This window comes from Anabrus simplex, chromosome 2, assembly GCF_040414725.1.
Source record: "Anabrus simplex isolate iqAnaSimp1 chromosome 2, ASM4041472v1, whole genome shotgun sequence".
Taxonomy (NCBI): Eukaryota; Metazoa; Arthropoda; class Insecta; order Orthoptera; family Tettigoniidae; genus Anabrus; species Anabrus simplex.
Window position 1 is genome coordinate 368,551,698 of NC_090266.1, and position 12,534 is coordinate 368,564,231.

Here is a 12,534-nt window from a genome sequence, read left to right on the forward strand (position 1 = left end):
ACACCTGAGTGCTACCACCACTCCTTTATTTTGTTAAACCTTATTAACTGTGATAGTCTGGACGCTTAAAATTACTTAAATTAATTAGGCCAAGTGCCTCGAGTTTACATCTCAAATGAAAGCGATCCCTTTACATCGTTAACTTTACCTAGTTTGCCGCTATCTGCATTTTTATTGCGAATGCGTATTTGTGGTACCAACTCTAGATGGAGGCAGATTTCATCTTATTTATATAAGTCATCTGCGGCACTTGTGATACACCTACTTACTAAAGATCGCTTCATTTGCCTAAACTGAAATGTAGTGGATTTCTAAGACTTGGTGATTACTGACTGTCTCTTGGTATGAGCATACCACTACTAAGGTTTTGACTATGAACTAATCGATGATCTCTTACCCTAACACATGAAATCTTATTTACATAAATGAACATGTCAATGGAGAAACACTGCTCCTAAAAATACTGAAATTAAAATAACCTGACTAAACCTATTTTATTTTCTTTACAGACATTAAATCAAACACAATTCACGTATCACATTTCAAAATAATACGGTGACAAAATATATACAAAGAAATGATATCATAATAAAAATCTAGATCCCACAAATCGCTGCCTAATAAAATTTAAAATAAAAATGCGCAATGTAGAAGTATAAAATATTACCCTGATCCAAGTAGCAAAATTACGTGAATTTGATGTCTGGACATGACCTTATTCAATCTTTACGGACAATAATTATTGGTATTACATGTCATCAATGATTATACTTGACTGTCGAAACACGCATTGATCAGTCGCTCTGTTCACAATTTATCTCGGGCTCTCAATTGCATATTTTCCGAGCATTTACAGTATTTTCCCTGGAAACTATTTGAAGCAATACAGGCTTTCCGCCTACAACCATAACACATGTCGTCGCATATTTAACACTCTCTGTTAAATTATTCATCTCTTAATTCTATTTATTCATCAATATTCTCGACGTAGTAACTCATAATACGGCCTCGCTCGTATCCGGCGGGCGAAATAACTGTGTCGTTCACGCATCCATTTATACGACATTATTAATGACATGGTCCCAATATCACATTTTCTATTTCTCAACACAGAACATCAGGGATATTACTATTACTTTGCTCGTTATTTTGATCATCCACCGTTTCACATATTACGAAATATCAGAGCTAACTTATCAATGGCTTCCTGTCACTAATTAATTAACTGATATAACGAGATTGCCTCTCAAAAACACGATGATCGAAATGTGTAACCACGTTACATAAAGAAATTAACTTTTGCGTATCAACCATATCGTCTCGAAATACAAAGTATGAGAGCTACCGGAAACGGTCCTTTGAATAATGACTGCAGAACATGAAATAATAAACCTAATGCGCTAATAGCAAAAATAAACATTTAAACTAACATGGCGGCATCCACAAAATCAAAACGTCAACAAAATAACACTCATTACCACAATTATTATTATTATTATTATTATTATTATTATTATTATCATCATCACTTAAAAAATCTGCACTACACCGTATGTAAATTTCTTAGTAAAATAGGATTCTCATATGTCAAAATGACTTACTTCAAAAGAAAACTACGCAAGTAACACTCGCTAACACTTATTTATTATTATTATTATTGCTATTATTATTAATATTATTATTATTATTCTAGTTTTATATAATTACTATAATTGTGACACTATGGCATTTATATTCCGAGTCGCCAAATATAATTGTCGTAGTCTCACGTTTAACGCAAAATAAAAATGATATCAAACTATAATTAATACCATCCGATCTGTGAATTATTTACAATCCTGACTAAAATTCTAAACTACATTTTTGATCATCGATTGTTCATAGCCCTACATATTTACATATTTACATTTTGCTCATTTACCTTATTTGTGCTGGAGGCAGGTCAGATCATCCTCCGGACTCCGTCATGATGAATTTAGTACTTCATCTTCAAGCTGATGTTATCCAAGAGGTCACACACGCAAACTTGATGCATTTTTACAATATCGTTGCACACTTCCATATTTATATTATCACTCGCATTTTAACACTCCTACGAAGAATATTCAATGACACTGCAGTGAGCACCTGACGTGAAGTCGAAAGTCTGGACTCCGCTACCTGCCTGCTGTCGCCTCTCTCTCTCACCCCTCTCAGTTTGTTTGTGTAAAGGATTATTGGTTATTCACCTTCTCTGATCATAACACTGGACTCAAGGTCTTAGTGCGGCAGCATTCCAATTGTGAAAACAAAGTTTTCTCCCTGTAACTGGCTTGACTAAATTCTGCTCCCCAAATATCTCCCTTGCAATAATAGTTCTATGAGAGTGTGGAAAAATTAAATGTAATGTTCCCAATGATGTGGAGAATTTTATCATAATCGTCCTCCAAAATATGACTTTTCCACGAAATATACCAGCTACACGTGAAATAGGGAAAATGTTATGCAGCTACGTGTTACGACGAGATTCAATGTTTACCTCGGTCCTAGCACTTTCAGTTCATTCATGGCAAGTGTTGAGAATATAACTACCATTGTCATTTGTTAATTTAATTGCCTGATTATATCTGCATAATCTAAAGTTGAATAAAAGTTTGTCAAAGTGTTCATTTCGGTTAAGATATTACTCACACAAATAAATACATTACTCACTCGGATGTCAACTACTGTATAAGACACTGAAGATTCTTACAAGACTGCGAATTCTCACAGGACTGCGATTCACCACAAGACTGAGAAATCCGACGAGACTGAAGATTTCCTACGAGACTGAGATTTCGTACAAGACTGAGATTCACCACATTGATGCTGTCGGTTTTGTAAACAGTCCTCCCCCCACTTCGAAAATAGTTCTGTGGAAGGGATGTGGCGTAATAATCCTGCACTTGGGACCGATTTATCATGTGACCGTAGGTTAGAACTTTAGGAAATGTGCTCAAAACATTCCTAGTTTTGGTCCGATTTATGTGTTACATTGCGTTATGAGAAACGATCACAGGTTAATTCATACGACGGCGCGCGTCACTGGCACTATTTTCTGTCAGAGTATGGCGCCTTTCCGCCATGACTGTTCATTTCCTGGGCGATACCACTCTTCCATGCAAAGTTGAAAATTTCTTATTTAACCACTGATTAACCTCACATTTGCGCTGATAAATCCTTAAATATTGCTTGGAAGTCAGGACACAATCTTTCACAGCTACTTCGGTCACCAAATCGCGAAAACCTAGCTGTAGATTCCCGCTATGACAAGACATTAAAATTTGCAATTTTGTGATTGGCTGAGACGTTCGCGCTCTTAGTAGTTTGGGTTCTTCCATTTTCTGCTAAGGGATGACGGGTATTAATCGTGTCTCACTCGCTCTTCTAGGCAGGTCAAATTTCAACGTGCGGATTCACGTGGGAACTGGATAGAAACTTCCCACTTCTCGTCGGCATCATAAAACATAATTGGACGTACCACTGAGGCTAGCTACTTCCTGTTCGTGCCTTAAGACGTATTCTGTGGATACATTTTCAGTCTGGCTGTTGCTTTGTGAGACTGCAATATTTTCCCTGCCTACTGCTGTATTCCCATATGCGAATTATTAAACATTTAATTTATGCATTAATTATGCACATTCGCTTATGGGTGCAGTATATCTACATTATATGTCGAAAACTTAACATGTTAGGGACAAGAAGCTTGGTATTTGGAAAGTAATTTAAAATACATTAACAAGTACCCTTTTATTTCTGGAAAAGGCACTTAACGGGGGGTGAAAAGATGTGAAATATAGTTGAATTATTTTTATGAGGATAGTTACATCTTAAAAACTGAAGATGTTACAGACGTGAAAATTGGTATTTGCAATCTCCTTTTAAAATAAGGAAACGTGTATATGTTTTTTGGAAAATTCACATAGGTATGGGTGGGGTAGGGGGATGGACTGATCAAGGAGTTAAAATCTTTTTATCGGGATACTTGTATATCTAAAAACTGAAGATCTTACAAATGTAGGAATAGATATTTGGAATCTCCTTGAAAAATAACGAATCATGTATTTATTTTTTCGGCTTGAAAGAAGACTGTTTCTCACATGTACAGTTCTATGTCGCATGGACCTCTTAGCTCCAAAATGTAATAACACAAACATGGTTTTTCAAAGAATTTCTGGGGTAAATGAAATTCAAATTTTGGGTGAGTTTTTATACTTTAGGAATATTCATATAATGTGTTAGTACAATGCCGAGGAACGATTACTTTGATCAAATTACGAAATCCACGCGAGCGAAGCAGCGGGTAATTGCTAGTTTAAATATAAACTAACAACAATTGAGGCAATGACTCTGTCTTGAGATATTCCAGTTTTTCTTACACTCCCTTGAGGTTTACCCTTGTTGATGACAACACGTTTCCTGCGGTTTGTGAGATAAGAAGAAAATAACTGGAGGACCATTGGCTAAAATGCATGGCTTGGAATTTTTTAATAAAAGCTCGCAAATTATGAGAGACCCAACGAGTTGGCCGTGCTTGCATTCGGGAGGTAGTGGATTCGAAGCACGATGTCGGCAGCCCTGAAGATGGTTTTCAGTGGTTTGCCAATTTCACAGAATGTAAATGTTGGGGCTGTACCGTAATTAAATCCACGGCTGATTCCCTCCCACTCTTAGCCTTTCCTCTCGCATCGTCGACATAAGACCTGTCTGTGTCGGTGCGACGTAAAGCCAATTGTACGAATTATGAGAGAAAAGAAAGAAAGGAAGAAAGAAAGAAAGAAAGAAAGAAAGAAAGAGAACACATCGGGAAGAAATAATATTTCCCATATTCAAGTGGCAATAGGACAATTAAGATGAGTGAAATGACTGAGCAGAGTACATCATAAATGATTAATATAATCAAATGTAAATGTAGTAAAATTACAGAGTCGTTACCACAATGTTATTTGAAAGAGCGAGTAAGGAAGGCTGGAAACGTTTTATAAATAAAGTCTAGAGAAAGCATTTCCTGAGAGTATAGACTACCAGAAAGTTTGGATAGTATGATATACCTATATACACTCATGAGAGTCCCTCATGATCTACATTACTGTCTGTGATTAAAGGTACGAAAGGTACGATTATTTGTGGAGAATTACATCAGAATCAAATCAGATGTGAAGAGAGATATTGTAAAAATCATGCAGTCAGAATATAAATATGTCGTACGAGGTCGATGAGAAATAAGTCAGTTGAAAGCTCTGTGATTAATAATTGAATAAATTTATGTTGAGATATGAGGAGAGATGAATTCCGTATGGGGACACTTACCGTATAATGAAGCTGTGTTGAAAGATATTGTGATACGAAGAAATGTATGAAATTAATGATAAACACATACAAAATGACTGTACGAATACGGGCAATGAAACAAAGTAAAATTGAATTACGTAGAGGGCAGGATTCGAACCCGAGATAATAAGTACGTAATAAATGGACTCCGCATATGGTCGTTTTGAAATACTACTGACCCCGAAAGACTATGTTGATGATGATGATGATGATGATGATGCTTGTTTTGAGGGCCCTATCATCTAGGTCATCGGCCCCCAAAAGACTAAAGAGGTTCAGATTCCACATAAATGATCGTGTGGTGTGATGGTTAAGAATGGCGGCTGATGATAACCACGATGATCGTAATAATAATAATAATAATAATAATAATAATAATAATAATAATAATAATAATAATAATAATAATAATAATAATAATAATAATAATAATAATAATAATAATAATAATAATAATAATAATAAGTATTCCAGATTTAAGTTTGGACCGTGTTAAATGAAGGGACGATGATAAATGTGTTAAAGAGGAGTATAACTGATGATTTAAAACCGATAATAATAATAATAATAATAATAATAGTAATATTAATAATAATAATAAATTACTGACGACGATATTCCTCAGCGTAAGAATTTGAACGGAGATAATAATCATTGGTTGACTCGTAACAAGACGACGTTCCGTGTGTCAAGTTACTGTAAGGCGCGGTTTGCTTATTTGCTTGAGGGGTGAGAGAAGGTTATCGTCTGACGATAATTAGATCATGGGTAAATATTTGTAGTGGCAAGTTCGAGTTGGCACGGCATCAGGTGGCTCAATTATAGGGTCCGTCCGTGAAATCCACCTTCCCTAATCATCGTAGCGTTACTCAGCCCGATACGCCGACATCGGGAAATGTAGATATTTGTCGGAGGTACTCAATCTTAATTTGATCGGGAAGCCGATGATAAATGTGATTTATTATCGGGCTCTCGATGGAAAGAAGGCTCGTCCTTATGGACCATCAGATCATACGACCGCTGGTTCGATCCCAACGGGATCAAGTGGTGAATCATACCCCGAATTTGTGTTTCTTTTTCAGGATGGAAATTATAAGTGTATTGTCACCACTTGCGGTGAAGTAAGTAATCTTATAATTTGGTGTGTTTCAAAACCAAATTTAAAAAATGTAAATTGTATCTAAATTCAGGGCGCCGGATGGTTCAATAAACTGCTCTTTCTGGCATTTATTTTGAAAGGAAACCATTATCATAATCTTTTTATTGCATTTAGATACACTGAAGAAAATGGAAATTGCAACACCCAGAAGAATTGGTACTACATTGCTGCAATTGAACATGCAGGACGAGTGTTCGGTTTTGGTTAGATGATTACACTTTCAGGACCCTCTGACCGCAAGTTTGGACAACAATCAATACAGGATGTGCCCACTACGAGCTGCAATAAGTTGATGAATTCGTCGAGGCATGGAGTCAATAAGGCCCTGGATTGCTTCCTGAGGAATTGTGGCCCATGCTTGCTGCACTGCACGGGTCAGTTGTTCCAGAGTTGAGGGTGGCTGAGGACGGTTGGCCAGTTGTCGACTCATCATGTTCCACACATGCTCAATAGGACTGAGGTCCGGAGATCTGGCGGCCCATTCTAATGTTGTGATGTCGCGGAGAGCTTCTCTAGAGATGCGTGCAGTGTGAACCAGGGCATTTTCCTGCTGAAACATCCCATTAGCAATGTTCGCCATTATAGGGACAACCACTGGATTGAGTATCCTATCAACGGACTGTCGAGCAGTCATAGTGCCCTCAACAAGCACTAATTGTGATTTCACATTAAAGCCAGTAGCTCCCCAGACCATAATGCTTGGTGTTGGGCCTGTGTGCCTCTCGACAATAAGATCTGGGCGGCCACTCTCTCCGGTACGTCGGTGCACACGATTCCGGCGATCACTGCGGGCAAGACAGAAACGCGATTCATCACTAAAGCCGACCCTAAGCCATTCGTCGACCCACGTCGATCTTTCTCGACACCAGGCCAGCCTTACACGTCGCTGTTGTGGGGTCAATGGAACACTTTCTGCAAGGACACGGGCTCGTAAGCCAGCTGCACGCAGGCGATTACCAACTGTTTGTTGTGTAACGCGGGGTGCCACAGCTACTCGAATTTGCGCTGCTGTTGCATGGGTTTCCATCCGGGCCATCCGTATGATGCGGCGATCCTCTCTCACAGTTACCTGTCGCGCTGGGCCTGTGTCAGGTCTACGAGTGTGGGTACCTTCATTTGACCACTGCTGCCATACACGTTGTACCGTAGATGCCTGTCGGCCAATACGTGCAGCGACAGTCCTTAGCGATAATCCAGCCTCACACAGCCCAATCATCCGAGCCCTCTCAAACGGCGATAGTTGTTGGTAGCGTGCTCTTTTCTGTTGTCGAGGCATGTTTGACGGCGAACACTTCACTGCACAGACTGCAGGTCAACTATGCTACACCAAAGTCCGTAAACTGGAGTTGATTCCTCCGCGACCATTCACGTGGGGAGACCTGTAGCAACAATCCAATGGGTCTGAAACGTTGATCGTTTACATACCTACGTGACATCGTTCCATATCTTGAAAATCAACACAAACGACCAATGCCTTCATGGTGTTGCAATTTCCATTTTCTTAAGTGTATTATGCCCTTGAAAATTTTAAGTGTCACTTCCTAGTCCTATCATGGAGACCTTAAATTCATGTTTACAAATGAGCATCCCCACTTTATTTTTGCATGCCCCGTTCATCCCTGTGTTCACTGATGCCTCTGCATTTTACTGAGATTTTGATGACTTAAAATATGAACCGACACCCCTGAGATTAATGCTAGTCTGGGACTCAGAAGGGTGGGCGGATGCAGTACAATGGTGATTGCATCAAACGTGGCGTTTCCCTGGCGCAGTAAAATGGAGTGCTCCCGTGCAATCCTGGACATCGCTAGGCGTCGTTAGGTGGATGTGCAGTCCGGCCGAACCTGATGACGTTTCAGTGAAGCGAAGCACATGAGCATATTTTCTTAACTATGTAAATGTAACTTCGGAATTTCTTGGAACTTTAACTTTAACCTACTGTAAATAAGTAAATCAGCGGAAGCTGAGCTGAGTGATGGTTGAGGCGCTGGCCTTCTGACCTTAACTTGGCAGGTTCGATCATGGCTCAGTCCCGTGGAATTTGAAGGAGCTCAAATAGGTCAGCCTCGTCTTGGTAGATTTACCGGCACATAAAACAACTCCTGTATGGAGAAAATTCAGGCACCTCGGCGTCTCCAAAAACCGTCAAAAGTAGTTAGTGCGATGTAAAAGATTATTATTATTATTATTATTATTATTATTATTATTATTATTATTATTATTACTATTATTATTATTGTAGAACCTCCGTGGCAGCGCGCCGGCCTCTCACTGCTGGGTTCCGTGCTTCAAATTCCGGTCACGCCATGTGAGATATGTGCTGGACAAAGCATAGGCGGGACAGGTCTTTCTCCGGGTACTCCGGTTTTCCCTGTCATATTTCATTCCATATCATTTCATTTCATCTGTCATTCATTAATCATTGCCCCAGAGTAGTGCGACAGGCTTCGGCAGCCGGCACAATTCCTATCCTCGCCGCTAGATGGGGCTTCATTCATTCCTGACCCGGTCGAATGATTGGAAACAGGCTGTGGATTATTATTATTATTATTATTATTATTATTATTATTATTATTATTAAACCAGCGATATTCTGTTTTCATGGCAAGGTATAGGATAACTTGCCTGGTAAATATAGCCTATCACATGCGTGAATTTTAATTTTTGTTCGTCTAAAGATTGGCGTCGTTTAACGCATCGAGTTCGGTCTCGGTTATCAGTGTATTTCCACAGTTCATGGTAACATATTTGACTCGTGGTTTCACTCAGTGGATAAGTGAACTGAGACATGCGAAATTAAATTCAGTAAGTGGTAGTCAAGGTAGCTATGCCTTTACAGTCATTGGTGCACTCCACAGCCGATTTACATTATTTATTCATGGATGTTTAATACAGAAGGATATCCGTCTGGGTTGATATATTGTGTGATCTTCTAGATGAATTATTCATGTGCTTGGTGCTTTATTAATGTTGCGTTGGAAGGTTATGGTTGAAGAGTGTGAGAGTATGGGAATTAGCACCAAGATTTTTGATTTGTTCGTCGAAGTCCACTTTACAGCTCGAGCTTTGATATTCTATCCCATTTATATTTCCTATGATTACCGAGTTTCGATATAAATGAGTGTTATTATGTTCATTGTCTTGATTTGCCTGTTGAAATGTGCTAAACCATACCCCGTGGCGCAACAGCCCCAAAGGGCACTGGCCAACCAAACGAACCGCTACTCAGCCCGAAGGCCTGCAGATTATGAGGTGTGGTGTGGTCAGCACGACGAAACCTCTCGGCGGTTATTCTTGGCTTTCTAGACTGGGGCCGCCATCTCGCCGTTAGATACCAAACCAAACCCCATGGTGCAACAGCCCCGAAGGGCCGTGGCCGCAAAGTGACCGTTGCTCGTCCAGAAGGCCTGCAGATTATGAGATGTCCTGTGGTCAGCACGACGAATCCTCACAGCCATTATTTGTGGCGTTCTAGATCAGGGCCGCTATTTCACCTTCAGATGACACCTCAATTGTAACCACAAAGGCTGAATAGACCTCGAACCAGCCCTTAGATCTAGGTAAAAATCCTGGATCTGGCCGTGAATCGAACACGGGGCATTCGGGTAAGATGCAGGCACGCTGCCCCTACACCGCGGGGCCGGCTCACCGTCAGATAGCTCCTCTGTAATCACGTAGGCTGAGTGGATTTTGAACTAGCCCTCAGATCCATGTAAAAATTCCTGACCTGGCCGGGAATCGAACCCGGTGCCTCCGGGTAAGAGGCAGGCGCGCTACCCCTACACCGCTAGGCCGGCGTTGAAATGTACTCCATCTTTAGTTCATTCTGGGCTACTCCTGATTATACTGAATAAATACGCTATCTCATAATAGCCTGAGACCAACTGAGACGACATGGTCTGAACCGACCCCTTTTTTATATTCCACAGGGGTAAAACCATGTGATTATTGCCCTGCACATACGAATTAGGGCTGCAGGTTGCGCCACCTCTTGGATATTTGACGTGGACACTAGCGCACACTTGTGCACCGAAGGTTGGGAACACACGTCAAACTGGATGATACCGCCAGTGTGTCAACGTGCATCGTAGGGCCCGTAATGTGACTAATAATAATAATGTTATTTGTTTTACGTCCCACTAACTACTCTTTTACGGTTTTCTAATGTGACTCTGGGTGAGCAAGGGCTGTCCGTTCGGATCGTAGCCCAAGTGATCTGGATGAGCCATTCTGATGACGTGAGGATTTGGAGTCGCTCCCTAGAAACTGGGAGTGTGGAGGATTTTCCTCGTACCGGACGACGACGGTCAATGACAACATCGAAGGACCGATATCTTCGGATTCGGGCCCTCAGGAAACTTAGTGACAAAGCAACACAGCTACGCAACGGCCTTTGGTGGCCACTGGCACAGCTGTTACACTACAAACCATCCGCAGTCGTCTTCACGGCATGAATCTGCACGTTAGGCGCCTGTAGAGATCACCCCTACTCACTCAGCAGCACCGTGATGCCAGGCACAGGTGGGCGAAAGAGCACGACACACGAAGGTTGGACCCTGAATCAATGGCTACGTGTGCTCTTCACGGATGAGTGTAAGATCACCCTAACCCCTGACAATCATCGGAGCTTGGAAACACCAAGCGCCTCCGTCACCCCGAACCGCGGGTTCATGAAAGGGAAAGGTCAATTATGGTTTGTGGTTGTTTTCAAGAGAACGTACAGTACTTTGAGGAAATGTAGGGGGCAGCACCATCGAGATAAGAGCAATATGGTGGACATCCGTCACATTGACAAACTTATGAATATGAGCACATGTTTTGAATATTTGACAGCTGATAGATCGTAACTCAAGATGTCGGTATGTTTTGAAACTAGGAGCGTGTATATTACATGATGACAGTTGTCAAGAAATTGTGCAAATGGGCACGCGTTTTTCTGAATTTGACAGATGAACACACACAGAGCACGTATGTGACTGTCACTTGTCCGTGCACGTGTTTCTCGATGTTGAGAGCGAACTCTCGCGGTGATCACGTGACCTGCAGCGCTAAAGTCCTAGCTGATGAACAGGAGCGTGCGTATTTTGAATTTTGAAAAGAAGTAGAGGAAGAATAGATCACATACCTAGACGCTACCAGGTCTGTCAGGAGGAGGAAGAGGTCAGACCCTTTCCTTTTCTAATACTTACGTGATATACATATGATCCTGAAGCATGTAGCTGGAACTTTGAACAGACTTACCTGATATGTTGAAAGCAAACATGGTCATCGTAACGCATCTTATTGACTAGTGGACTGATGACAACGTAAGATAAGCATCTAGTCAACTGATGCGATCATTACATTAAGCGCATGACTATACGCAGGCTTCGAATATGGACACGCAAACTCTGAACACACCTGTACTTACCATGCGTACTCAGCTAGATGCAAGACTGTGAGAGTATTGCAGTATGCCAGACTCAGCTATGCACTTTCTGTTCCTCGCCCTATTGGGAGAAAGTATGTTAAAAGAGGGAATGTCAAACTCAGCTAGGTTACAAGACTCATCTGATTGTAAGACGTTGAATGCATTGCAGTATGCCGGACTCAGCTAGACAGTTCAAGTTCTTTTTTCTACTCAGAGAAGGTACGATAAGTTAAAAGACTCAACTAGTTGTAGGACCTTGAAGGCATTGCAGTATGCCAGACTCAGCTCTATTGTCTACGCTCTCACGGGCAGAGAAAATTTGAATTGAAGCTATTTCCAGCTTCACCTGTTAAATTTTCACTGTGAGATCACGCGATACTAGGCTATGACCCCAGCATTTATTTATTTATTTATTTATTTATTTATTTATTTATTTATTTATTTAGTTAGTTAGTTAGTTAGTTAGTTAGTTATTGCACACGGAAGAGAGATAGCGGTGTCGATCATGATAATCGTAGAGATTTAATGAGAATAACGTACTGAGCAATAGTGGTCATTGTTAAATTACGTCGGACATCATAGTCAGTACGGAAAACACGATAAAACAAAAATGATT